At 48.7% G+C, this 25,664-nt stretch overlaps 1 protein-coding gene across 1 annotated transcript in view; it reads right to left on the reverse strand.

The window, feature by feature from the left end:
- The window catches only part of LOC149447922 (transmembrane protein 26-like), a 45,632-nt gene extending 24,688 nt beyond the window's left edge, over positions 1–20,944 (reverse strand). The window contains exon 1 of the mRNA XM_089651851.1: positions 20,809–20,944. The gene's annotated coding sequence lies outside the window, so the exon portion shown is untranslated. The remainder of the gene's footprint in view (positions 1–20,808) is intronic.
- Positions 20,945–25,664: the final 4,720 nt, after the last annotated feature.

A 25,664-nucleotide genomic window follows, 5' to 3' on the forward strand; every position in this document is an offset into this window, starting at 1 on the left:
CAGAAGAAAAATGTGACATAAGCATAAACAGATTGCCTACGTAAACTGCCTCATTGTGGGGGGAAATAGTAGCAACAGGCCAAAAATATCCAACAGTTACCATACCATCTGAAAACAGATGTTTGGGGGTATTTAGATTAGTGTGTCAGTGTCCATAGGCAAGAGTGTCTTTGTATGATTTTTATATGATATTCCCCAAAGTTGGTTGAAATCAGCTCAACTTTAAAGGTACATTTATGAAAACAATAAGAATCTTTGGAACTGCTGTACAGACTAACATGATACAACCCTCTAATCATAAAGGTAGTGAAAAAAAAAATGTCTAGGAGCTTAGAAGCACTATAGCAATGGTAATCAAGTGTAGCACCCTCCTAGCATAGGATGCTATGCTAGGACTTCCAAAACTTAGGGAAGGAGGTTAAAATGATCAGCCTGAATATTTGTCATGACCTGGCCAATGCCTGGAGAGGAGTGTCAAGAAAGTGGCTGGAGAGGGGATAAAAACTCTAAAGCCCTAGAGAGATTGTTCTATCTCCCTAGGTGGGTTCCAAACCTTGGGGAAGGGGGAGATGCTGCCCCTCTGAGGTAGCCTGTGGCCTGTGTAGGTGTTCTTGAGGCCTCAACATTGTCAGGGTTGAGGGTCTGGAGTGAACCTTTCAGAGTTGCTGGCTGTGGAACCTCATAATAGGGATAGGGTCTGGAGAAGGATATTCTCCCTCACTGAACTATGTCTAGAGGAAGCTGGAAGGTATGCAGCTGTCCTTGGTACTTGTGAGTAATGACCCTGAGTTGATTTCTGGTGACTTTGAGATATAAGTGTCAGAGGTAGCTTGGACTGAGACAGCTCTCATAGGGTCTCAGAGTACTGGTCATTCACCTGTCCTCAGCAGAATCCTGGCATGTGAGCCTAGAGAAAAAGGTACTCCTGTTGACTGTGCAGCATTTTGGAGTATCCCAAGCCCTAACCCCACACCTAGAGATAGACAAACGAAACCAGCGCTCCTAACCCCACTCCTGTTTAAAGTTCTTTAACCACTTGCCGTCTGCCTGCTTTTATAAATGGCAGGACAGTGGAACTCCAGGGGCGGGTTGCCATTCATAAACGGCACCCACCATTTCTAGCTGTGCGCGCTCCCTGTGAGCGCGCAGCACCGCAATCCGGTGCCCGCTGTGTCCTCTGGTGGGTTCCGAGAGATGCTGTGGGTTTCATGACGGTGTATGCACAGCCCGACTCTTGTTCCTGGGGATGTCTAGAGCTGTGAAGGTGAGTGTCTTTCTCCATCTCGCCATGGGGGATGGTGGCTGGTGTATGGGGAGGCAGTGGTAGTGAAAGGCTCGGGTGGAGGGCAGGGGTGTTTTTGGTCAATGTCAGGCTCTTTCTGTGGGGGTGGGGGGGCTCCAATTTTTGTGTGACCTAGGGCAGCACAAAACCTAAATAAACCACTGACAGTAAGGCAGGAAGGTAAATAAAAATTGTCCAAATAGTTTGTATTACTGGTTTCGCTGTGATAGACCTGAGCAAGCTTTTTTACATTTTGAAACATTCCAGTGTTTCTTATTGCCAAGAGGCCTGTCTACATTCATCTCCCTTTTACAGAAAAACATGCCGCAGTCTTTCCTTTCTCACTTAGCAAAAAACTAACATGTTCTAGAGGCTGTGTAAACTAGAGTTAAGAAGATACAGAAGAAGTACTGTTACAAAATGTACAACTTTTAATATATTTATTAAATTTGGCAGAAAGGTGTAACTAGAAAAATGTTTTAAGACACACTGGGCTCCATTCACTAAGCTTTAAAGCAGGACTAAATGCAAAAGTACAAATTTTACAAGTAGGGTAGAGCTTACACTTCAGACCGAACCTTGGCTGGTTTGGGTGTTTGGTCAGACGCCCAACATTTACCTGCTTGGCGGGAGCCGAATGTATATATAATAGTCATATTACTACAGCAATCATACACGACAGCTTTCCACCATCATTGATTGATGGTCATGTCCATATACAGTATAGTCAATGACATCAATCAGGATACCCTGCCCCTTGGTTTACATCAACTATCTTCATTGTGTCATTGTGTCAGTCATCTTGTGTCAGTGGTCGGCAGGCTTTTTTCTTTTGGCAGGCGTCGGGCATGGATGTGGATCTGCTTTGCTGGAGGACATGAGTGACAATAATGTTAATCTTTTTCTATTGTTAAAAGACATGTCAAAACTGTCTTTGTCTTTATTTACACTTTACATTTTTTTGTGGGTTCCCATTAAAAATTCAGACCTGAAGAGCTGATAAGAATTAGGGGGGAACCTCCATGTGTTTATTTATTTTGGGTGGAGGTTCCCTCATTTACATCTACTGTATATGATACCCTCATCTAGGATAAAGGTCTGGTACAAATGAATGGAATCCCGGCTGCTTAGTTTACAAGCAAAACAAAGTGGCCAGAAACTGTTATTTTGCTGGAAACTTAAACACACTTTATTACTTTTTTCTTTGCAAATGTCAGCTTTGCTTCAGTGGGATGTATACATCACACAAATGTGTCTGTACGCTGGAGGAAGGCCAGGTGGTAGGCCCCATAGAGAGAAGGACGAAACACACGGGGGTCTGAAGTTGCAGGAAATGCTTTGTCAAGCATTCCAATGCACTGTATCATGTTTATGCAGAGGCTTAAAACTGTCAGCAACACTCACAGATGAATATACTGTATAGTACTTGAGGAGAGCGATGCTTGGAGACCAACAGCATCTGCCGCAGGAGGCTGCTGGTAGGCAGTAAGCAGTGAAGGACTAGTAGCAGAAAGGTCTCCCACAGCAGCACTAATGAATAGTCCCTGTGCTGTACCTTTTCCTAATGCTAGGCACACTGTCCCTGTCTAGTGGGCTCCTGTCTTTGACCCAGCCACATGCAAAATGCGCACCAACTGCAGTGAGCCAGTTCTTTTAATAAACACCACCTTCACTAAAGATGGCCGGGGGGGTCAGCTGGGGCAGCAGCATCCAATCAGATAGCAGTTCACCCGATGACACGTAGAGAGGTGATTAAATTCCATGTTATTTAAAGGAATTTTACATGTAAATTTTTCACTTTCAGCATTACCAAAATTTCTGTTCCCAGCCACACAGAATTTTTACAAACTGTCTTTGCTTTGGTACATGTTCCCCAAGGCAGTGATCAGCTCCCCTATACCCTTTGTTTGACAATCCCATTTGATGTTGATGTTTGAGCTTGCCTTGAACTGAACCCAGCTATGTTCAACTCATCAATATTAAAGGGTTAGTTCACCTTTATGAAATAACTACCTAAGGAGTGTCTGTAGATGAAAACAAACTGTGCAGTTTTGACTAAAGTTGGATAATGCCCTTGCTATAGAAGTGTGGGCCATTTACATACCTCCCAGGGATGGCATCATTCCATTCTGACTGTTGCTAGAACACTCCCAGTCATTACTGCTCACCTTCATCATCACAGGAGAGAGCTCTGAAACCCCTGCACATGTGGTTCACTATCTCCTCCATCGCAGCATCACTGAGCTCAGAGATACTGTGAAATGGCAGAGAGAGTGCATGCAAGGGGGTTTGAATCGGCTGAGAGTGTCTTAGCAATGTACTAGCAACAAGGCAGGATGAGATTATGTCTTCTCTGGGAGTTTTTTTGCCCAAGCTTTGAGGCTGCACACTTTGGTTTTATTTGAACACACGCCTTACCTGCATAGGCAGTTTTTTTGGTAAAGGTGAACTAACCCTTTAACATCAGCCTTCTCCTAATCAATAGGAACTCTATTTTCGACAAGGTGACTGAAATTTTCAATTTTAATTGGGCTCAATTCAAAATACCAGCCACTTTTTTTTTAAACTTAACCACTTGCCCTCCAGAGGATTTCCCCCCCTTTCTGACCAGGCCATTTTTTGCGTTATGGCGCTGCGTTACTTTAACTGACAATTGCTGATCACGTGATGTGGTAAAAGGCCAATCACAGCGGCCTTTTACCATGTGATCACCTATGTCCAATGACACAGCAGATCATCAATAAATGCAGTTGTTGGTTATCGGCTGCACTTTCCTCACGCTGTCACAGCATGAGGAAAGTACTGCTGATAACGGCAATTGTCAGAGGAAAGATCAGCACCGATCATCAGGGCACTGATGATCAGTGCCCTGATGATCAGTGCCCAGCAGTGCCGCCCACAAGTGCCCAGCAGTGCCACCCACCTGTGCCCATCAGTGCCACACCTGTGCCCATCAGTGCCTAGTAGTGCCACCCACCTGTGCCCAGCAGTGCCACCCACCAGTGCCCAGCAGTGTCCCCCATCAGTGCTGCCCAGCAGTGCCATCAATACCCAGCAGTGCCACCAGTCAGTGCCCAGCAGTGCTGCCAGTCAGTGCCACCCATCAGTGCTGTCCATCAGTGGCGCCTATCAGTGCCCATCACTGTTGCATATCAGTGCAGCATCATCAATGCCACTTCATCAGTGCCAGCTCAGTGCCGCCCATCAGTGCTGCCTATCCGTGCCACCTATCAGTGTCCATCAGTGCTGCCTATTAGTGCAGCCTCATCAGCGCACATCAGGGAAGGAGAAAAATTACCTGTTTGCAAAATTATATAATAGAAACAAAGAAAAACTTTTTTTTTAATTGTTTGCTGCTTTTGGTTTAAAGCGCAAAAAATAAATTACCATGTAATGTACAATGTTGCAAGAATGTGCAATTGTCATTCAAAGTGCAACAGCGCTGAAAGCTGAAAATTGGCCTGGGCAGGGAGAGGGTATAAGTGCCCAGTAGGCAAGTGGTAAACATATCCAGTAAAACATTTAAAAAATCAAATTTTGTCATAAATTACACCAAAATGTATTCTGCGACATGTCTTTGCTAAAACAAATACCAATACATCTAAATTAATTGGTTTACATGAAAGTTATAGCGTTCACAAATGGCGGTATATATACTGGGATTTTTTTTATTTTTACTAGTAATGGCGGCAATCAGCGACTTATAGCGGGACTGCAGCAGACATTCTGACTAGAGATGAGCGAAGAAATGAAAAATTCGATTCGACTGATTCGGCGAATTCGTGGACAATATTCGATTCGAGTCGAATAAATTCGCTGTGAATTTAACTTAAAAAAGGGTGTTTCTAGGCTTCAGAGAGACTTAATATTAGTGCAGAACACTGTACCTTTAATTTAAATGCCCTTGGAGTCTGCTGGGGAAGAGAAATAATACTGTCTGTCAGTATGACATGCAGATGAGTGCCGTCGATCTTAGAATCACTGCACACTTCACTCCTTTGGCCAGTCACGGGGCCAAAACCAGTGTTTGGAGCCACAGTGTGGCGGTGGAGGCAGCAGCAATGGGAGGCCATACAGCAACCTATGACAAAATGGAAATCAGCAGGAGCGTGAGGAGACCTGAAAGTGGCACATGGCAGAGTGGGAGCAATGGGAGGCGGTACAGGGACCCAGGTCACACTGTGGGCCCAGCAGCAGCGTGACCAGGCGGTACGGGGGCCCATGGCCGATATGGGGCTTGGTGGCACCTATGGAAGGCCTGTAATCTGCCAGCAACCTATGACAAAATGGACAACCGCAGGAGTGTGAGGAGATTTCAAAGTGGCACATGGCAGAGTGGAAGCAATGGGAGGCCGTACAGGGACCCAGGTCACACTGTGGGACCAGCATCAGCGTGAACAGGCGGTACGGGGGCCCATGGCCGATTTGACCTCATTCATCCCATAGTCCTGCCGACTCACGAATAGCGTGGCCTCCTCAAAGGGCCTGAGCAAGCGCAGGTGTCACACATGAGCTGACAATGGCTGACATCTAAGTTACACAGGGAGTACCTTTATCCGCTTTTAACATCAGGAAATCTGTGATGGCCTTTAGCTGTTCGTAAAGGCGGTCTAACATATGTAGGGTTGAATTACACCTTGTTGCAACGTCACAGCATGAGGAGTCGGTACGGGGGCCCATGGCAGATTACATGTCTGGCAGCAGCAATGGGAGGCCCGTAATCTGCCAGCACCCTATGTCAAAAAATTTAACACACCAGCAGTGTGAAGAGACCTGAAAGTGGCACATGGCAGCAGAGTGTGGCGATGGAGACAGCAGCAATGGGAGGCCGTACAGGGACCCATGACAGACTCTAGACTTGGCAGCAGCATGAGGAGGCGGTATATAGGGGCCCATGGCAGATTAGGGGCCTGGCAGCAGCTATGTGAGGCCCGTAATCTGCCTGCACCCTATGTCAAAAAATTTAACACACCAGCAGTGTGAAGAGACCTGAAAGTGGCACATGGCAGCAGAGTGTGGCGATGGAGACAGCAGCAATGGGAGGCCGTACAGGGACCCATGACAGACTCTGGACTTGGCAGCAGCATGAGGAGGCGGTATATAGGGGCCCATGGCAGATTAGGGGCCTGGCAGCAGCTATGTGAGGCCCGTAATCTGCCTGCACCCTATGTCAAAAAATTAAACACACCAGCAGTGTGAAGAGACCTGAAAGTGGCACATGGCAGAGTGTGGCGATGGAGACAGCAGCAATGGGAGGCCGTACAGGGACCCATGACAGACTCTAGACTTGGCAGCAGCATGAGGAGGCGGTATATAGGGGCCCATGGCAGATTAGGGGCCTGGCAGCAGCTATGTGAGGCCCGTAATCTGCCTGCACCCTATGTCAAAAAATTTAACACACCAGCAGTGTGAAGAGACCTGAAAGTGGCACATGGCAGCAGAGTGTGGCGATGGAGACAGCAGCAATGGGAGGCCGTACAGGGACCCATGACAGACTCTGGACTTGGCAGCAGCATGAGGAGGCGGTATATAGGGGCCCATGGCAGATTAGGGGCCTGGCAGCAGCTATGTGAGGCCCGTAATCTGCCTGCACCCTATGTCAAAAAATTTAACACACCAGCAGTGTGAAGAGACCTGAAAGTGGCACATGGCAGCAGAGTGTGGCGATGGAGACAGCAGCAATGGGAGGCCGTACAGGGACCCATGACAGACTCTAGACTTGGCAGCAGCATGAGGAGGCGGTATATAGGGGCCCATGGCAGATTAGGGGCCTGGCAGCAGCTATGTGAGGCCCGTAATCTGCCTGCACCCTATGTCAAAAAATTTAACACACCAGCAGTGTGAAGAGACCTGAAAGTGGCACATGGCAGAGTGTGGCGATGGAGACAGCAGCAATGGGAGGCCGTACAGGGACCCATGACAGACTCTAGACTTGGCAGCAGCATGAGGAGGCGGTATATAGGGGCCCATGGCAGATTAGGGGCCTGGCAGCAGCTATGTGAGGCCCGTAATCTGCCTGCACCCTATGTCAAAAAATTTAACACACCAGCAGTGTGAAGAGACCTGAAAGTGGCACATGGCAGCAGAGTGTGGCGATGGAGACAGCAGCAATGGGAGGCCGTACAGGGACCCATGACAGACTCTGGACTTGGCAGCAGCATGAGGAGGCGGTATATAGGGGCCCATGGCAGATTAGGGGCCTGGCAGCAGCTATGTGAGGCCCGTAATCTGCCTGCACCCTATGTCAAAAAATTAAACACACCAGCAGTGTGAAGAGACCTGAAAGTGGCACATGGCAGAGTGTGGCGATGGAGACAGCAGCAATGGGAGGCCGTACAGGGACCCATGACAGACTCTAGACTTGGCAGCAGCATGAGGAGGCGGTATATAGGGGCCCATGGCAGATTAGGGGCCTGGCAGCAGCTATGTGAGGCCCGTAATCTGCCTGCACCCTATGTCAAAAAATTTAACACACCAGCAGTGTGAAGAGACCTGAAAGTGGCACATGGCAGCAGAGTGTGGCGATGGAGACAGCAGCAATGGGAGGCCGTACAGGGACCCATGAGAGACTCTGGACTTGGCAGCAGCATGAGGAGGCGGTATATAGGGGCCCATGGCAGATTAGGGGCCTGGCAGCAGCTATGTGAGGCCCGTAATCTGCCTGCACCCTATGTCAAAAAATTTAACACACCAGCAGTGTGAAGAGACCTGAAAGTGGCACATGGCAGCAGAGTGTGGCGATGGAGACAGCAGCAATGGGAGGCCGTACAGGGACCCATGACAGACTCTAGACTTGGCAGCAGCATGAGGAGGCGGTATATAGGGGCCCATGGCAGATTAGGGGCCTGGCAGCAGCTATGTGAGGCCCGTAATCTGCCTGCACCCTATGTCAAAAAATTTAACACACCAGCAGTGTGAAGAGACCTGAAAGTGGCACATGGCAGAGTGTGGCGATGGAGACAGCAGCAATGGGAGGCCGTACAGGGACCCATGACAGACTCTAGACTTGGCAGCAGCATGAGGAGGCGGTATATAGGGGCCCATGGCAGATTAGGGGCCTGGCAGCAGCTATGTGAGGCCCGTAATCTGCCTGCACCCTATGTCAAAAAATTTAACACACCAGCAGTGTGAAGAGACCTGAAAGTGGCACATGGCAGCAGAGTGTGGCGATGGAGACAGCAGCAATGGGAGGCCGTACAGGGACCCATGACAGACTCTGGACTTGGCAGCAGCATGAGGAGGCGGTATATAGGGGCCCATGGCAGATTAGGGGCCTGGCAGCAGCTATGTGAGGCCCGTAATCTGCCTGCACCCTATGTCAAAAAATTTAACACACCAGCAGTGTGAAGAGACCTGAAAGTGGCACATGGCAGCAGAGTGTGGCGATGGAGACAGCAGCAATGGGAGGCCGTACAGGGACCCATGACAGACTCTAGACTTGGCAGCAGCATGAGGAGGCGGTATATAGGGGCCCATGGCAGATTAGGGGCCTGGCAGCAGCTATGTGAGGCCCGTAATCTGCCTGCACCCTATGTCAAAAAATTTAACACACCAGCAGTGTGAAGAGACCTGAAAGTGGCACATGGCAGCAGAGTGTGGCGATGGAGACAGCAGCAATGGGAGGCCGTACAGGGACCCATGAGAGACTCTGGACTTGGCAGCAGCATGAGGAGGCGGTATATAGGGGCCCATGGCAGATTAGGGGCCTGGCAGCAGCTATGTGAGGCCCGTAATCTGCCTGCACCCTATGTCAAAAAATTTAACACACCAGCAGTGTGAAGAGACCTGAAAGTGGCACATGGCAGCAGAGTGTGGCGATGGAGACAGCAGCAATGGGAGGCCGTACAGGGACCCATGACAGACTCTAGACTTGGCAGCAGCATGAGGAGGCGGTATATAGGGGCCCATGGCAGATTAGGGGCCTGGCAGCAGCTATGTGAGGCCCGTAATCTGCCTGCACCCTATGTCAAAAAATTTAACACACCAGCAGTGTGAAGAGACCTGAAAGTGGCACATGGCAGAGTGTGGCGATGGAGACAGCAGCAATGGGAGGCCGTACAGGGACCCATGACAGACTCTAGACTTGGCAGCAGCATGAGGAGGCGGTATATAGGGGCCCATGGCAGATTAGGGGCCTGGCAGCAGCTATGTGAGGCCCGTAATCTGCCTGCACCCTATGTCAAAAAATTTAACACACCAGCAGTGTGAAGAGACCTGAAAGTGGCACATGGCAGCAGAGTGTGGCGATGGAGACAGCAGCAATGGGAGGCCGTACAGGGACCCATGACAGACTCTGGACTTGGCAGCAGCATGAGGAGGCGGTATATAGGGGCCCATGGCAGATTAGGGGCCTGGCAGCAGCTATGTGAGGCCCGTAATCTGCCTGCACCCTATGTCAAAAAATTTAACACACCAGCAGTGTGAAGAGACCTGAAAGTGGCACATGGCAGCAGAGTGTGGCGATGGAGACAGCAGCAATGGGAGGCCGTACAGGGACCCATGACAGACTCTGGACTTGGCAGCAGCATGAGGAGGCGGTATATAGGGGCCCATGGCAGATTAGGGGCCTGGCAGCAGCTATGTGAGGCCCGTAATCTGCCTGCACCCTATGTCAAAAAATTTAACACACCAGCAGTGTGAAGAGACCTGAAAGTGGCACATGGCAGCAGAGTGTGGCGATGGAGACAGCAGCAATGGGAGGCCGTACAGGGACCCATGAGAGACTCTGGACTTGGCAGCAGCATGAGGAGGCGGTATATAGGGGCCCATGGCAGATTAGGGGCCTGGCAGCAGCTATGTGAGGCCCGTAATCTGCCTGCACCCTATGTCAAAAAATTAAACACACCAGCAGTGTGAAGAGACCTGAAAGTGGCACATGGCAGAGTGTGGCGATGGAGACAGCAGCAATGGGAGGCCGTACAGGGACCCATGACAGACTCTAGACTTGGCAGCAGCATGAGGAGGCGGTATATAGGGGCCCATGGCAGATTAGGGGCCTGGCAGCAGCTATGTGAGGCCCGTAATCTGCCTGCACCCTATGTCAAAAAATTTAACACACCAGCAGTGTGAAGAGACCTGAAAGTGGCACATGGCAGCAGAGTGTGGCGATGGAGACAGCAGCAATGGGAGGCCGTACAGGGACCCATGACAGACTCTGGACTTGGCAGCAGCATGAGGAGGCGGTATATAGGGGCCCATGGCAGATTAGGGGCCTGGCAGCAGCTATGTGAGGCCCGTAATCTGCCTGCACCCTATGTCAAAAAATTAAACACACCAGCAGTGTGAAGAGACCTGAAAGTGGCACATGGCAGCAGAGTGTGGCGATGGAGACAGCAGCAATGGGAGGCCGTACAGGGACCCATGAGAGACTCTGGACTTGGCAGCAGCATGAGGAGGCGGTATATAGGGGCCCATGGCAGATTAGGGGCCTGGCAGCAGCTATGTGAGGCCCGTAATCTGCCTGCACCCTATGTCAAAAAATTAAACACACCAGCAGTGTGAAGAGACCTGAAAGTGGCACATGGCAGAGTGTGGCGATGGAGACAGCAGCAATGGGAGGCCGTACAGGGACCTATGACAGACTCTAGACTTGGCAGCAGCATGAGGAGGCGGTATATAGGGGCCCATGGCAGATTAGGGGCCTGGCAGCAGCTATGTGAGGCCCGTAATCTGCCTGCACCCTATGTCAAAAAATTAAACACACCAGCAGTGTGAAGAGACCTGAAAGTGGCACATGGCAGAGTGTGGCGATGGAGACAGCAGCAATGGGAGGCCGTACAGGGACCTATGACAGACTCTAGACTTGGCAGCAGCATGAGGAGGCGGTATATAGGGGCCCATGGCAGATTAGGGGCCTGGCAGCAGCTATGTGAGGCCCGTAATCTGCCTGCACCCTATGTCAAAAAATTAAACACACCAGCAGTGTGAAGAGACCTGAAAGTGGCACATGGCAGCAGAGTGTGGCGATGGAGACAGCAGCAATGGGAGGCCGTACAGGGACCCATGAGAGACTCTGGACCTAGCAGCAGCATGAGGAGGCGGTATATAGGGGCCTATGGCAGATTAGGGGCCTGGCAGCAGCTATAGGAGGCCCGTAATCTGCCAGCACCCTATGTCAAAAAATTAAACACACCAGCAGTGTGAAGAGACCTGAAAGTGGCACATGGCAGAGTGTGGCGATGGAGACAGCAGCAATGGGAGGCCGTACAGGGACCTATGACAGACTCTAGACTTGGCAGCAGCATGAGGAGGCGGTATATAGGGGCCCATGGCAGATTAGGGGCCTGGCAGCAGCTATGTGAGGCCCGTAATCTGCCTGCACCCTATGTCAAAAAATTAAACACACCAGCAGTGTGAAGAGACCTGAAAGTGGCACATGGCAGAGTGTGGCGATGGAGACAGCAGCAATGGGAGGCCGTACAGGGACCTATGACAGACTCTAGACTTGGCAGCAGCATGAGGAGGCGGTATATAGGGGCCCATGGCAGATTAGGGGCCTGGCAGCAGCTATGTGAGGCCCGTAATCTGCCTGCACCCTATGTCAAAAAATTAAACACACCAGCAGTGTGAAGAGACCTGAAAGTGGCACATGGCAGCAGAGTGTGGCGATGGAGACAGCAGCAATGGGAGGCCGTACAGGGACCCATGAGAGACTCTGGACCTAGCAGCAGCATGAGGAGGCGGTATATAGGGGCCTATGGCAGATTAGGGGCCTGGCAGCAGCTATAGGAGGCCCGTAATCTGCCAGCACCCTATGTCAAAAAATTAAACACACCAGCAGTGTGAGGAGACCTGAAAGTGGCACATGTTTGAGGCATGATTCATGGCGGATTTAGTCAGTTGTGTCAGGAACTGGTGGTTTGAAATCCAGACTAATCCACGCCTGATTCATTTTCACAAACGTGAGTCTCTCCACACTTTGGGTGGACAGTCGTGTCCTCCGCGGAGTTACAATACCTCCTGCCGCACTAAACACGCGCTCCGATGCCACGCTACTGGCCGGGCATGACAGCCTTTCAAGGGCAAATTCAGCTAGTTGGGGCCAAAGGTCAAGTTTCGTTGCCCAGTAGTCAAGGGGATTGTCTACCTCGGTTGGCAGGGTGCTGTCCAAGTAGGCCCAAGCCTGTTGTTTGAGCTCCTGCTCCAGGTCCACCTGATGCTGCTGCTGCTGCTGCGGCTGGTTAGTAGTTTCCTCACTGCGCTGGTGAAGAAAGCTACTCATCATCGACTGCAGACTGAGGCAGCCACTGCTGGTGGAGCTGCCACTGCTCCTACCACCCCACCCCTCCCCTGCTGCCATGCCAGCGGAACGCGAGCGCACAGGGCCCACAGTGTCTGAGGATGGACGTTGGCGCACAAAGGCAGAGACCAACTGACTACATAGGTGGTTTTTATAGTACGTAATTTTGGCCTCCCTCTCAGCAGGTGTGAAAAAGGCCACCATTTTGGACCGGTAGCGAGGGTCCAACAAGGTGGACAGCCAAAAGTCATCCCTCTGTCTGATGGTTATTATTCGGCTGTCGCTACGCAAGCAACCGAGCATGCTATGGGCCATTTGTGCCAAGGAATGCGAGGGACTCCCTGCCTCCATCTCCACAGCATACTGCCACGGTGCGTCTGGGTCCTCTGTCTCCTCCTCCTCCTCCTCTACCAGATGCTCCTGCTCCTCCACTCCTGTCCGCTGAGTGGAAAAACCACCCATTTCACTCAATAATTCCTGAGCACAAATGTCCTCCTCTACCTCCTCCTCTTCTTCCTGTCCTGCCCCCACAGGGGTCATGTGGCGTTGAGATCTGTGCGCCACGTCTACCGCACCCTGACCAGCCATTGTTAACAGCATTTGTTCCAGGACGTGCAACAGAGGAATGACGTCGTTCATCCCATAGTCCTGCCGACTCACGAATAGCGTGGCCTCCTCAAAGGGCCTGAGCAAGCGGCAGGTGTCACGCATGAGCTGCCAATGGCTGACATCTAAGTTACACAGGGGAGTACCTTTATCCGCTTGTAACATCAGGAAATCGGTGATGGCCTTTCGCTGCTCGTAAAGGCGGTCTAACATGTGTAGGGTTGAATTCCACCTTGTTGCAACGTCGCAGATCAGGCGATGCTGTGGAATTCCGTTCTGCCGCTGCAGCTCAATGAGGGTGTTCTTTGCGGTGTAGGAATGGCTGAAATGCATGCACAGTTTACGTGACATTTTAAGGATGTCTTGCAGTGGGATGGTGGATTTTAGGAACCGCTTGACAACCAGATTGAACACGTGAGCCATGCATGGCGCATGGCACAACCTTCCTTGACGCAGAGCAGACACCATGTTCTTTCCGTTGTCAGTCAACATGGTTCCGATTTTTAGTTTGCGCGGAGACAGCCATCTGTCGATTTCTCTGTTCATTACACTCAGCAGTTCCTCCCCTGTGTGACTACGTTCGCCAAGGCATACCAGGTGCAGCACAGCGTGACACCGTTGCGCCCTGCACATGTGATATGCCGGTCGGGTAATGGGACTTGGCACGGGGGTGGCGGCTGAGGACACGGCGGAAAAAGAGGTGGTAGAGGCGGACATGCTTGCTGGACCAAGGACGTGCAAACGTGGAGGCAAAAGCGTCGTGACCTGTCCAAGTTGCTGGTGCGGCTGTGCCGGCACCACGTTCACCCAGTGGGCCGTAAATGACATGTACTGTCCCTGACCGTAGTTACAGCTCCACACGTCGGCGCTGCCGTGCACTTTGGCAGAGACCGACATGCTCAAAGACTGGCCCACCATCTCTTCTACATGTGAATGCAGGGCTGGCACTGCCTTTTGGGCAAAGAAATGACGGCTTGGCACTCTCCACCGCGGCGCGGCACAAGCCATCATTTCTCGGAAAGGTGCTGAGTCCACCAGTTGGAAAGGGAGGGACTGCAGCACCAGCAACTTGGACAGGAGGACGTTCAGCTTTTGCACCGTCGGGTGCGTGCTCGCAAACTGTTGTCTCTTGGATACGGATTCCAAGAAAGACTGTTGACGGAATCCGAGAAGAGGAGTAGCAGGAGAAGGAGCATCTGAACGAGCGGAAGATGCCAATGAGCGACAACTCCCCTCAGCAGAGGTGTTGGAGCCTTGACTGGCTGATAGAGGGCGATTGACGACGTCGGGTGACGGAGCAAGTAACGGAGCGGGTGATGGAGCGGGGGCTGGGGCAGGCAGAACCGCCGTATGTTTATCACGGTTTTCCCAGGCCACCGAATGGTGACGCTGCATATGCTGACGCAACGCTGTAGTCCCAACATGGGCCCCCTGGCCACGCTTGCATTTCTGGCCACATAGTCGACATACGGCTACGTTTACTTCCTCGGGCGGCTTGAGGAAAAATTGCCACACCACCGAGTAGGAAACTTTGCCCCCGCTACTCTTCACTGGCTGACTGCTACTTCCTCCGTGCGCACCGGCACCACTACTGGCCGTGGTGGTAGGCTGCAGTGGAGCTGGTGCTCTACTCCGTGGACGTTTGGCTCCACTGACACTGATGCGACCCTGCTGCTGTCTCCTGGGCAACCCACCGACTGTTTTGCTCGCTGCCAAGCTGCCACCCTCTTCTCCTGATGATGCGGAAGAAATTGCCTGATGACGACGAGGCTGCCAAGTGCGATCAACCTCCTCATCATCAAGTAGGGTCTCCGCCTCACTACTAGCCCCCTCGGCTGCGTCTGGGTCAGGAGACAGACCTGTCTCTAGACCGGCTACCGAACCACTCTCCTCGCCAGTACTTGTTCGCTTGGCTGCTGAAAAGGCCGATGTCTCCCCCCGTTCCTGACCGCCCTCTGTTAGCTCTTCCTCACTGTACAGTGGGGCTGAGCCCACAGCATGCGATACTTCGCTTGGTGAGGGAACAGCAAAGGACAGGGGCAGGTAGAGGACACGTGATTTCAGTGGGCTTGGTCCCGGGCCATGCCAACTAACGGTTGTGTCTGACGTACCCACCGACCGTTGGCTGTAGGTGTCAGAGGTGACCTGGGAAGAGGAAGACGACCGAGCCAACCAATCAATGACGGCAGGGTTGTCGGTGGAGACACGACCGCTGGATGACACCGGGAGCACTGGCCTCTGGCTGCGAATACTGCTGCCTCGACCCCTTCCTCTGCTGCCACGTCTGCTCGCTCCTAAAACATTGCCTCCTCTGCCACTCCTCTGCATGTTGTCTGACATACTATTTAATTCAACGATTAGGTGTCCCTGAGTAACAATTCTCTGGCACTCAGTAACAATTCTGTCTGTCCCTGAGTATGAATTCTGTGGCCCTGAGTAACAATTCTGTGTCTGTGCGAGTAACAATTCTGTGTCTGTGCGAGTAACAATTCTGTGTCTGTGCAAGTAACAATTTTGTGTCTGTGCGAGTAACAATTCTCTGGCACTCAGTAACAATTCTGTCTGTCCCTGAGTAACAATTCTCTGGCACTCAGTAACAATTCTGTCTGTCCCTGAGTAACAATTCTCTGGCACTCAGTAACAATTCTGTCTGTCCCTGAGTATGAATTCTGTGGCCCTGAGTAACAATTCTGTGTCTGTGCGAGTAACAATTCTGTGTCTGTGCAAATAACAATTTTGTGTCTGTGCGAGTAACAATTCTCTGGCACTCAGTAACAATTCTGTCTGTCCCTGAGTAACAATTCTCTGGCACTCAGTAACAATTCTGTCTGTCCCTGAGTAACAATTCTCTGGCACTCAGTAACAATTCTGTCTGTCCCTGAGTATGAATTCTGTGGCCCTGAGTAACAATTCTGTGTCTGTGCGAGTAACAATTCTGTGTCTGTGCAAGTAACAATTTTGTGTCTGTGCGAGTAACAATTCTCTGGCACTCAGTAACAATTCTGTCTGTCCCTGAGTAACAATTCTCTGGCACTCAGTAACAATCCTGTCTGTCCCTAAGTAACAATTCTCTGGCACTCAGTAACAATTCTGTCTGTCCCTGAGTATGAATTCTGTGGCCCTGAGTAACAATTCTGTGTCTGTGCGAGTAACAATTCTGTGTCTGTGCAAGTAACAATTTTGTGTCTGTGCGAGTAACAATTCTCTGGCACTCAGTAACAATTCTGTCTGTCCCTGAGTAACAATTCTCTGGCACTCAGTAACAATTCTGTCTGTCCCTAAGTAACAATTCTCTGGCACTCAGTAACAATTCTGTCTGTCCCTGAGTATGAATTCTGTGGCCCTGAGTAACAATTCTGTGTCTGTGCGAGTAACAATTCTGTGTCTGTGCAAGTAACAATTTTGTGTCTGTGCGAGTAACAATTCTCTGGCACTCAGTAACAATTCTGTCTGTCCCTGAGTAACAATTCTCTGGCACTCAGTAACAATTCTGTCTGTCCCTGAGTAACAATTCTCTGGCACTCAGTAACAATTCTGTCTGTCCCTGAGTATGAATTCTGTGGCCCTGAGTAACAATTCTGTGTCTGTGCGAGTAACAATTCTGTGTCTGTGCAAGTAACAATTTTGTGTCTGTGCGAGTAACAATTCTCTGGCACTCAGTAACAATTCTGTCTGTCCCTGAGTAACAATTCTCTGGCACTCAGTAACAATTCTGTCTGTCCCTAAGTAACAATTCTCTGGCACTCAGTAACAATTCTGTCTGTCCCTGAGTATGAATTCTGTGGCCCTGAGTAACAATTCTGTGTCTGTGCGAGTAACAATTCTGTGTCTGTGCAAGTAACAATTTTGTGTCTGTGCGAGTAACAATTCTCTGGCACTCAGTAACAATTCTGTCTGTCCCTGAGTAACAATTCTCTGGCACTCAGTAACAATTCTGTCTGTCCCTGAGTAACAATTCTCTGGCACTCAGTAACAATTCTGTCTGTCCCTGAGTATGAATTCTGTGGCCCTGAGTAACAATTCTGTGTCTGTGCGAGTAACAATTCTGTGTCTGTGCAAGTAACAATTTTGTGTCTGTGCGAGTAACAATTCTCTGGCACTCAGTAACAATTCTGTCTGTCCCTGAGTAACAATTCTCTGGCACTCAGTAACAATTCTGTCTGTCCCTGAGTAACAATTCTCTGGCACTCAGTAACAATTCTGTCTGTCCCTGAGTAACAATTCTCTGGCACTCAGTAACAATTCTGTCTGTCCCTGAGTAACAATTCTCTGGCACTCAGTAACAATTCTGTCTGTCCCTGAGTAACAATTCTCTGGCACTCAGTAACAATTCTGTCTGTCCCTGAGTAACAATTCTGTCTGTCCCTGAGTATGAATTCTGTGGCCCTGAGTAAGAATTCTCTGGCACTCAGTAACAATTCTGTCTGTCCCTGAGTAACAATTCTCTGGCACTCAGTAACAATTCTGTCTGTCCCTGAGTAAAAATTCTGTGGCCCTAATAACGTTTCTGTGGCCCTAAGTAACAATTCTCTGGCACTGAGTGAAAATTCTGTCTGTCCCTGAGTATGAATTCTGTGGCCCTAACTAGCGTTTCTTTGTCCCTAAATAACGATTCTGTGGCCCTCATTAACAAGTCTGTGTCCCTGAGTAATGGTTCTCTGTCCCTAAGTAACTTCTCTCTGTCCCCAATTCTCGTTTCTGTGGCCCTAACTCTGTCCCTGTCCCTAGTACAGAGCGGTCTGCCTCTGTTCAATGACTGCAGGCAAATGAAGATTTCCAAAATGGCCGCTATATATACCTCGACCATTACACAGTGCTGGCTGGCTGGCTGCTGATTGGCTGATGCGATCACATGTCGTTGAGGAATGCATTATGGGGCAGCGCGCCTTGTCTGCGCGCCTTCCCCGACATCCCCGCTCCGTCGCCGCACATGTCAGCCGCCATTTTCGGAAAAATTTCGATTCGCGCGTCCGAATTAGGCTGTTTTTCGGATTCGGCACGAATCGAAATTTTTCCGATATTCGACTCGAATTCCACTTCGGATACTTCGATTCGCTCATCTCTAATTCTGAAACTGGGGGGGAACTGACTTGGTGTCACTGACATCTCCAGTGACACCAATACAGTGATCAGTGCTGATAAAAAGCATCAACACTGTACTAATGGGACTGGGCAGGAAGGGGATAGCAGGTAGGATGATCAAAGGGTTAACTGTGTGCTGTGTGCTGTTTTACTGTGTGCTGTGTGTGTGCTTCACTGTAAGCACACTGATTTCATGGCTCTGCTATGCAAAGCCATGCATAGCAGTATGCAAGAGCTGACAGGGGAGATAACTGTATTGTGTACTTACTGTTCTCTCCCTCCGTTGGTAATGCTCCTCGATCACCGTGTGCCGATGAGTAATCACCGGCTGGGACCCAGTGATTGACAACTGAGGCTACGATTAGCAGCGCGGGTAGTGCGCATGCGCCCCCTACCTAGATATGCAAAATCACATATACTGTATATACGTGATTTTGTGCATTGCTGCTGCCCTGTAGTAGTATATCTACTGTGGTAATGCTAAACGACACCCATCAATTTAACAGTTTCAAAAAACAGTTACACTCCCAGCATGCTCTCAACCAAGCTGGCAAACCATCAAATGGCTGGTGTCATAACTGATCACATGTGCAGCACCAAAAAATTCCAAATCAAAAAGCGGTTAAGATGGCAGCTTCCTTGGCTGAAAAGAATAGGAGGAGTTAGTTCTTCTTTAACCAGTTGCCGACCGCAGATAGCTGAATGAAGGCTACACTGCGGCCGGCCAGTTGTGGGAGGGCGTCATATGACGTCCTCCCAGAACGCGCTCTCCTGCGTGCCCCCCAGGGTGCGCACCCGGCGATCTCCGTGATCGCTGTGTCCTACGTGATGTGGTAAAAGGCCAATCACAGTGGCTTTTTACCACGTGATCAGCCGTGTCCAATGACACGCTGATCACAGAGAAATGCAATTGCTGGTTCAAGGCTGCACTTTCCTCAAGCTGTCAGAACGTGGGGAAAGTACTGCCGAGAACTGGCAGTTGTCAGAGCAGGGATCGGCACCGATCATCAGGGCACTGATGATCAGTGCCCTGATGATCAGTGCCCAGCAGTGCCGCCCACCAGTGCCCAGCGGTGCCACCCACCTGTGCCCAGCGGTGCCACCCACCTCTGCCCATCAGTGCCACCCACCTGTGCCCATCAGTGCCACCCACCAGTGCCCATCAGTGCATCCCAGCAGTTGTGCCAGTCAGAGCCCAGCAGTTGTGCCAGTCAGTGCCCAGCAGAGCCGCCAGTCAGTGCCGCCTATCAGTGCTGACTATCAGTATCCGTCAGCAGTGCCGCCTATCAGTTCCACCTATCAGTGCCACCTCATTAGTGCTGCCTATCAGTGCCGCCTATCAGTGCCCATCAGTGCTGTCTATCAGTGCAGCCTCATCAGCGCACATCAGTTAAGGAGAAAAATTACCGGTTTGCAAAATTTTATAATAGAAACAAAGAAACCTTTTTTTTAAAAAATTTTTTGCTCTTTTTTTGTTTATAGTGCAAAAAATAAAAACCCCAGTGGCAAGTAAATACCACCAAAAGAGATCTCTATTTGTGAGAAAAAAATGATAAAAACTTCATATGGGCACAATGTTGCATGATCACGCAATTGTCATTCAAAGTGCAACAGCGCTGAAAGCTGAAAATTGGACTGGTAAGGAAGAGGGGGTATAAGTGCCCGGTAGGCAAGGGGTTAAGGATACTTCTCTTGACCTGCTAGCTTTGTGAGCTTTCATTGAGCCTATTTAATTTTACCTATTTTTTGGCAAAGTGATAGTGTTAACAGCAACCCCCCCCTCCCCACTTTTGCTACAGTAAATGCCCACAAAATACTTGATGTCCTAGAGCAGGGGTGTCAAACTGGCAGTCCTCCAGCTGTTGCGAAACTACAAGTCCCATCATACCTCTGCCTTTGGAAGTCCTGCTTGTAACTGTCAATCTTGCAATATCTCATGGGACTTGTAGTTTGGCAACAGCTGGAGGGCCGCCAGTTTGACACCCATGTCCTAGAGGGAGTGGTGGCATCATCCCTTTGCCATGTGACTGTGATCAGGACTAGCAATTGGATTTGAGTGCTCTCTCTTGGGAGGAAACCACTTGACCCCCCCCCCCCCACACAGCTGTACCTGGAATCACCAGAATTTTAAACTAGCTGTGATGGAAGGAGAAGCAGAAGATAGCTGGAGAGGAACAGCGGTGGACTTTATACAGAAACTGTATAAAATGGGCAAGTGACAGCGTCCCTTTAAGTATATTCCATTATGACAAGCAGGGTTCTTGTGTGCGTTATGCTGGAACAATATTTATTGCAGACAAGCAGTAAACTTCCTAATAACAAACATTGTATAATATCTGTGACTGTTGATAGCCTGGCAGACCTATTTTAAGGCAATGTATAGAACAAGCATGATGTGACTAGTAAAATGACCCATAGCAACCAATCAACATTCACATTCTATCGATTTAGAGTAACTAGAAAAAAAACCGAAATGATTTCTGATCAGTAGCTATAAGCCTGCATATATTTAGTTTATCAAAAATGCTTTCCAGATCTGGCTGTCCGCTATCAATAACAGTTGCAATGTCCTGCACAAAAAAAAGTAACTATTACTTACTCAGCAACAGCCTTGCCTTGTTATTTCGCAGTGCAGAGATGATCGTATTCAGCAGGGGCCATGTTGTGAACACGGAACTCAAGTTTAGCACTTGTGCTAATCCCTGCCAGCCTCCATCAATGAACACTCCCCTCACACTTGGAAAACCGACATGATATGACTGCTTTTATTTAAAATGTATTCTCTGCTTGGCAACATTTCCTACACTGGGTGGATCCCACAGTTACAGACATACTTTTCATTCTTTACCTATCCCCAGCCATCCCCAGAGATGCTTCTGCTATAGGTTTTTTTATAGTTTAGGATTTTTTTCCAATCTGTAACGGAAAAGAAATACAAAATGCTCTCTGTTAAGTTCTCAAACACCAAACCCTTTTTGAACCGAGCACACATCTTGAAAGGGGTCCAGATGCAAACCCTAGAGAGGAAAAGTGTTCTGTTCAAGAGATTGCTGAAGTTTTTTTATTGTCAAAGTACTTTTCTGGGGCATTGCATAGTAGATATGAAAGGCAATATTTTTCATTTCTTGTTTTATGCTGTATATATAATCACAAGTTATAAAACTCTCATTTTTTGCAGTTTTTATTGAAATGAAGTCAACACAGTTTTAATGTACACTAACATAAAAGAATACAACAAATTAACAACCGTCCTTACCCCGATTACACTTAAACCCCAGGCCAAAAAGGAGGAGGGGATGCGGAGGCGGGAGAAAGAAAAAGAAAAAGAGCACCTCGTGCCAACAATGATAAAAATGTAATCATGGAATTGTGTTGTAGTAATCTGCATGTTTGACTCCTGATCAGCCATCATAGTAGTCACTTCTCGCAACTGCTAAATATATGGCAATTGTAAGTTGCTTTCCTTTAATCCTTGTGTCCATGTTGTCCCAAACCATCTTTATGGCGTTCACGTCTGGAGATTGTGCTGACACTTCCATGATTTGAAGCATATTATTTTGTTCTTTTCTTCTGAGGTAGTCCTGACATAGCCTGAAGGGATGTTATGGGTCATTTTATTGCTGTAGGATGACCTTCTGACCAACCAGGTGTAGACCAGAGAGTATTGAATGGCACTGCTAAAATACTGTGGTTGGCCTTTTGGTTCATGATGCTAGTAACCCTAGGTGTTCTGTATATGGTATATCATCATTGTGTTGAGTTGTGAGCCATCTAGTGCATCTTTTTTGTTATTCCCTTTCAACAAGAACAGGAAGGGTATCATGTTTGTTAAAAAATAAAGATTTCCCATAAACCACTGCAGCCATTTTAGCTTCTAGAAGAACACCAGTGAAGCTATCCTTCATTCTCCCTTTGATATACAGATGTCTGTAAGTTCTTACATTGTGTTTGTTAAAGTCACATACATAGCTAGATAGCATTTCAATGTACTGCATTCAATGTGAATATAGGTAGCTGTTTGCACAAAATATATTCATTGTATGTATTTGTTTGAGACATGCGTACAAGCATATTGTAATTTCGGTTTGTGTGATTGTTTAAATGTATGCATTGTATGTATTTGTTTGAGACATGCGTACAAGCATATTGTAATTTCGGTTTGTGTGATTGTTTAAATGTATGCATTGTATGTATTTGTTTGAGACATGCGTACAACCATGTTGTAGTTTCGGTTTGTGTGATTGTTTAAATGTATGCATTGTATGTATTTGTTTGAGACATGCGTACAAGCATATTGTAATTTTGGTTTGTGTGATTGTTTTCAGTTTACAGAATTATTCTCCTAATTGGGGCGGAGAAGAGTGCTCAGTTGACCATCTCCCTATAAATTTAGATCAGCTCATGGGGAGTGGTCACAGTTCCTGGGGGAAAATTAAACAGATGGGGTGCTGCTTTTGCTGAGGAGCTGTTTTTGATGGCGTGCTAAGACGCAGTTGAACACAGCAGTTTAACTAAAGCAGGATAACTCAAGCAGCAGGAAGATACAACAAGAAACTCTACTGCATGCTGGACAGACTGCAAGCAAACACCCTGGGAAACATCTCTTACAAGTCTGAGTCCCACTCCGTGTACCTTTTAATATGTCCCCTCTACTCCTCCTTTTCATATTACTATCCTGTGTTCCCAAAATCTCACTTCTTTACCCCTCTGCTCCACCCCAAAACTTGTACATCTCACCCTCACTGCTACCATCTCCCTACTACTGCTCTCATCACCTCCTGCTGATACTTCACTCTCCTGCTGACCCAAACACCAGGGCTGGAAGGCATGTACACTCATGTACATCCCGCTCCCATGTTACTTTCCTCACCCTTCTTCTTCTCCTCCTAACCTCTGGGGATATCTCCCCAAACCCTGGTCCTCCAATATCTCACGACCACACCAGGCATCCGCTTTCTTCCGGGAATAGCCGCAATCCCCTCAATTTAATATCAGTCCCCGTGCTCCCAAAAACCACCCTCCCTTTTTCATGTGCGCTATGGAATGCCTGCTCTGTCTGTAATAAGCTCACCTCTGTCCTTGACCTTTTTGTCTCCTGCTCCTTTAACCTACTAGCAATTACAGAAACCTGGCTTCAAGCAGCAGATTCTGCTTCTCCCGCAGCACTTTCCTATGGAGGCCTCCTCTGGACCCACTCACCCGGACCCAGTGGTCGGAAAGGGGGTGGGGTTGGTTTGCTTTTATCCCCACTGAGCACCTTTTAAGTCCTCCCTAACTCTCCCTCTCTATCCTTCTCTTCTTTCGAGACTCACTGCATCCGGCTGTTTTCTCCCATTTCTCTGAGGATTGCAGTGCCCTACCGGCCTCCTGGATCGGTGTCCCGCTTTCTTGATGATTTCTGCGCCTGGTTACCCTACTTTTTCTCCTCTGAACTACCCACTATCATTCTCAGAGATTTTAACATCCCTATTAATATCAACAACCCGGCTATATCCCAACTCTTCAACTTAACCTCATCTTTCGCATCAGCACAATGTATACAGTCCTCCACTCACTCTGATGGGAATACATTAGACCTTGTTTTCTCCCATCTTTGCACTCCCTACAACCTCACAAGCACCCCCTTTCCTCTCTCTGATCACAATCTCATCACCTTCACAGTGTCCTCATCTTCAAACACCTATCCCTCCAAGTGCAAACAATTACTCGCAGAAACCTTCACTACTTGAACCCTGCTCCTTTCCACTCTTCAACTAACCAACTATGACAGAATCTCTCCCCTGTCCTGCCCTGACCTGGCCACTACTGTCTACAACAGTTCGCTTTCATCCACATTAGACTCACTTGCTACTCTAACAACACGAAGCATCAGGCCCCGACCATTACAACCTTGGCAGACTGACGACACCAGAAATCTTAAACAACATAGTCGTGCGCTGGAGCGATTGTGGAGTAAAACCAAATCTCAACAAGCATTCACCCTATATACAGTATATCTGCTTTCTTAACATATAATTCCTCACTTCATGCTGCCAAACAAGCCTACTTTGTCACTCTTATTAATACCTTGTCATCCAGTCCTCGTCATCTCTTCTCTACTTTTTAACTCTCTACTTTCTCCACCTCCACCTCAACCCTGTACCTCACTCACTGCTCACGAGATTGCAAATCATTTCAAAAACAAGATTGACGCAATTCGTAGGGGCATTGCCACTGTACAGACATCCATCCCACTTAACATACCTTATACTAAACCTCCCTCAACACTTTCCTCTTTTGACCTCGCTACTACCGAAGAGGTCACTAAGGTTCTCAGAAGCCCATCTCACTACCTGCCCCCTGGATCCTGTCCCCTCACAACTACTACGGTCACCCTCTTCTTCCATCCTATGCTTCCTCACTCACATCTTCAATCTTTCCCTCTCTACTGGTGCCTTCCCCTCCCCTCTAAAGCATGCTGCTGCCAGACTCATCCACCTTACTAACCGTTCTATATCTGCCACCCCTCTCTGCCAATCCCTCCACTGGCTTCCCATTGCCCAACGGATAAAATTCAAAACATTAACAATAACGTATAAAGCTATTTATAACTCTGCCCCAAATTACATCACCGATCTTGTCTCTAAATATCACCCAAACCGTACTCTCCGCTCCTCGCAAGACCTCCTGCTCTCTAGCTCTCTTGTCTCCTCCTCCCATGCTCGCCTCCAGGACTTCTCCAGAGCTTCCCCCATCCTCTGGAACTCTCTTCCCCAATTTATCAGGCTATCACCTACTCTGCTCACTCTTCAGGGATGCCTATCCTGCCCTCAGCTAATAATGGAATCTTCTATTCTTCCAACCAGTCCATCCCCCACAGTTACTACCTTTTGTACCACTAGCCCCTCCCTCCTAGATTGTAAGCTCCAAGGAGCAGGGCCCTCCTATCCCTCTTGTATTGAACTGTATTGTTGCTGTATTGTCTCCCGTTATATTGTAAAGCGCTGAGCAAATTGTTGGCGCTATATAAATCCTGTATAATAATAATAATAATTCACAGAAGTAAATTCAGTTTTTGAATGAAGCACAAAGCTGCTTCTGTCAGTTTTGTTAGCGAGCTATCGGCTAACCTTTAGTAGGACAGCATACTAGACAAGTCACCAACTCTAGATCCAGCAAAAAAAAAACCCAGCCTATAATGCTCCTCCTCTAAGCTTTGACAGTTGCAGTATTGTCTTACACTGAGAAAACATCCTTTCCCCCAATTAATAGTGTATAACAAATCTGAGTGATGAACCGAAGATTTCAGATTTTGAATCACTAATCTATAAAATCTTATTGCAGGGCTGGATCTAGCCAGGATGATGTGGGGGTGCAGTAAAAAATGTCAGGGGGGCAGAGGATGGGAGGTCAACAGGGGAGTGTTCAGGGGTAAGTATGGCAGTGTACATTGGGTCTGCAGGACAGAGTATGTAT

The sequence above is a fragment of the Staurois parvus genome, unplaced genomic scaffold (genome assembly GCF_062004578.1).
Source record: "Staurois parvus isolate SC_StPar_1 unplaced genomic scaffold, SC_StPar_1.0 ptg000663l, whole genome shotgun sequence".
NCBI classification, from domain to species: domain Eukaryota; kingdom Metazoa; phylum Chordata; class Amphibia; order Anura; family Ranidae; genus Staurois; species Staurois parvus.